Source organism: Ursus maritimus, unplaced genomic scaffold, assembly GCF_017311325.1.
Source record: "Ursus maritimus isolate PB19 unplaced genomic scaffold, ASM1731132v1 scaffold_5, whole genome shotgun sequence".
In the NCBI taxonomy this organism is placed as follows: Eukaryota; Metazoa; Chordata; class Mammalia; order Carnivora; family Ursidae; genus Ursus; species Ursus maritimus.
The window spans coordinates 12,991,824-12,994,824 of NW_024426663.1; positions in this window are offsets into that span (position 1 = coordinate 12,991,824).

Below are 3,001 nucleotides of genomic sequence, written 5' to 3' on the forward strand. Positions count from 1 at the left end.
TTAACTACTGGTGTAAACAGTCTGATTTCTATGCACATCTGCTTCGGCAGTGTATACAATACCTCTTCTTTATTTTAATATCTAAATGTGGTAACGTATAGTTCATTACATTATTGAAGACTTCGAAAGAACTCCCTAGCATGACTCCCTAAATGGAGAAAGTATGGCTGCAGCAGGACCTTACCCAACCTCACCCCCTAATCCTTTATCTTTTTGTGTGTGAATTTTAACACATAATGTTAAAAGTTAAAAATCATTTCCAAAAATCATTTATAAAGCTAAATGCTATTTGAATTGTTGAATTCAACTACATTTACTCTCTCAGCCCTCTCCTTGTCTTCTTCATTGTCTCCTACTGTACTTATCACAATCCCAGATGTCATTCTACCTCACAGACACTCAGAAACTAGCTAGCTAGAGACATTCTCATCAGTTGCTTAATAAATCCATCAGGAAGACAGTGAAACAGAGATGTCCAAATTAGAACTGCCAGTTGATGAAGACAACATGGCTGCTGATCATCCCTTTACCACCAGCAAATTTACAGATTACTAAGGGGTCAAATTGCTGCCCTATTCTGATACCTATTGCTGCCCTATTCTGATACCAGAATGTGAAAAGTCCTTATTATGTTAATAATTTATAAAATACAACAATAAAGAGGGCTTTCAATATTTGGATTTCACATAGATCCTAGGATTAGAGTAGACAGATCTGGCAAAACGGTTTTAAGATACACAATATGGAAATTACCTACCGGCATTATAAGTGAGTGTTTTCCAGGTAAGGACCTCCTTTGATAAAACAGGGTCCAGTCCTTCAATAAAAGAGCCTGGGCACAACTTTCTAATGAGAAAGGATGGTTGCAAGTGTAGCTCAATCCAACACCCTCAAGTGCCCCACTCCTTCTGAGTTATCACTTTGATTAATATTGCTTTTATTACTGTTGGCTCCCAGCAAGATATTGCCCTACTTTTTATAAATGCAGTATTTCATTAGCTCCCACTATCCCAGCAAGCTAGGCTAGAATTGTCAAGGTGAACATTATGTAATACTAAGAAAAAAAACACACTAGGAAAATACAAAAAAAAAAAATTGTCACAGAATGTAAAATAAAACTTTTTCCTTGTTTGTCACAGTTTTAACCAAGGCTTCATAATTGAGGGTAACTTTCTGAAAAACTCTTAAAAGCTACCAGATACTCCCCAACTCTTCAACCAAAAATGCTATGAGGTGGGAGATCTAGTCCTTCCACTTTTATTTTCATCCAGGGGATTCTTTTAAAACAAAGTGCCATCCTTTTCTCCCTCAGCTTGCTACAGACTTGTTGCTTCTTACACCCATATATCCACCACATAGAAGGAGAGCCTTCAAGAAAAATACCATAGATGATGGACATTAGCTCAACTGTGACAATCTCAAGACTCAATATGGTGGCTCCTCCAGAGTAGTATAGGAAAAACTGTCATGTTTCCTCTGGGGTTAGGGGTATATTTGAATCAAGAGACCAGACCACATTTCTTTCAAGAATAATTCTGAATGCTGAAGAATACCTGAATTGTCCCGTGATTACAGAGCAGGGACAAAGGCCAACAGTAGAACAAGTCTCCTTGGTGTAATAAAGATGCACAAGTTTCCTAATGACAAAGTAGATGCCACAGGAATAACAAATTCAAGCCACTTTGAAGGTATCCCATCCAAGAAAGATATCTGCTAAATGAAGGTAGCCAGCAGTGGGAGACTGAGAAAAATTCACAGAATATCCCACTGAGAGCAGGTCACCTATGTTAGAGACTGTGCATTGGGGTGGTCTGTGCAGAGGCTCTGAAGAATGCACATCTGGGTCCACAGAAAACCTAGAGATTTAGTATCATCATCAGAGATGGGGTGAAGAAAAAAATCTTAATAGCTTAGTGACTTATTTTTGTACTTTTCTTCTAACTCCTCCCAGGGCTAAAACTTTAGAGAATCCAGGAACACACATTGAAGATGAAGAAGAAAGGAGAAGAAGGAGGAAGAAAAACAAAGAAGGAAGAAGAAGAAAGAAAAAAAGAGGAGGAGGAAGAGGAGGAAGAAGGAGAAAAAGGAGAAGGGGGAGGGGGAGTAGAAAGGAGAAGAGGAAAAGGAGGAGGGGGAGGAGGAGGGGAAGGAGTAGGAGTTGGGGAAAGGGGAAGAGGTGAGGAAAGGGAAGGAAGAGGGGGAGGAGAGGAAGGGGAAGGAGGGGGAGGAGAAGAAGAAAGAAGAGAAAAGAAGAAGACGACAGAAGAAGAAAGAAGGGAGAAGAGGAGGAGAAGGAAGGGGGAGAAAGAAGAGTAAAAACACAGTCCACACTTCTTTTTCCCACGGAAGGTTTCCAATTCATGGGTCAGGTTTATTGAGGATAACGGAAGATGTTTTGGGGTTTGAATGAGGGGACTAAAGTTTTCATTAAGATTGGAATGGACCTTTATTACTTTAAAAATGGCCTTCATTATCAGAATCAGATTGTCCTTATAGTTGAATGTGACTGAAAGTTTTGACATCTGTATGGATCACAGGCTTTCAAGGAAAGACAAACGGGGAATTTAAGAGAATATTTTTAAAGGTTGAGAGGCTAAAGAAAAGTGAATTCACTCAGTGCTTATATCCCATCTAACTCATCTTAATTAACTAATTATGCATATAAATGAACAAGCTTGCCTGTCCCTCTAGTACTTCATGTCATTTTTGTATAAACAAAATATGCAATATATTTAGAATACTTAAGTATTGTACATTGAGGCTAGCACTGAAAACTCATCAGACAAATTAATATTATTGACCTGGACCCAGAAAAACCTTCAGTTCAAGCTTCTTGTCTTATTGATGAAAGTTAAAATTTACTAATAAACCATATAAGGTTCTTCACTAACTAATCTCAGTTTTTTTCTCTTTTCTTACCTCCCCTCACTCACCTTGGATGCTGAGCCCTTAAAAGAATATATTCCCTCTGTCATTCACAACACAATGCCTTTTCACATCT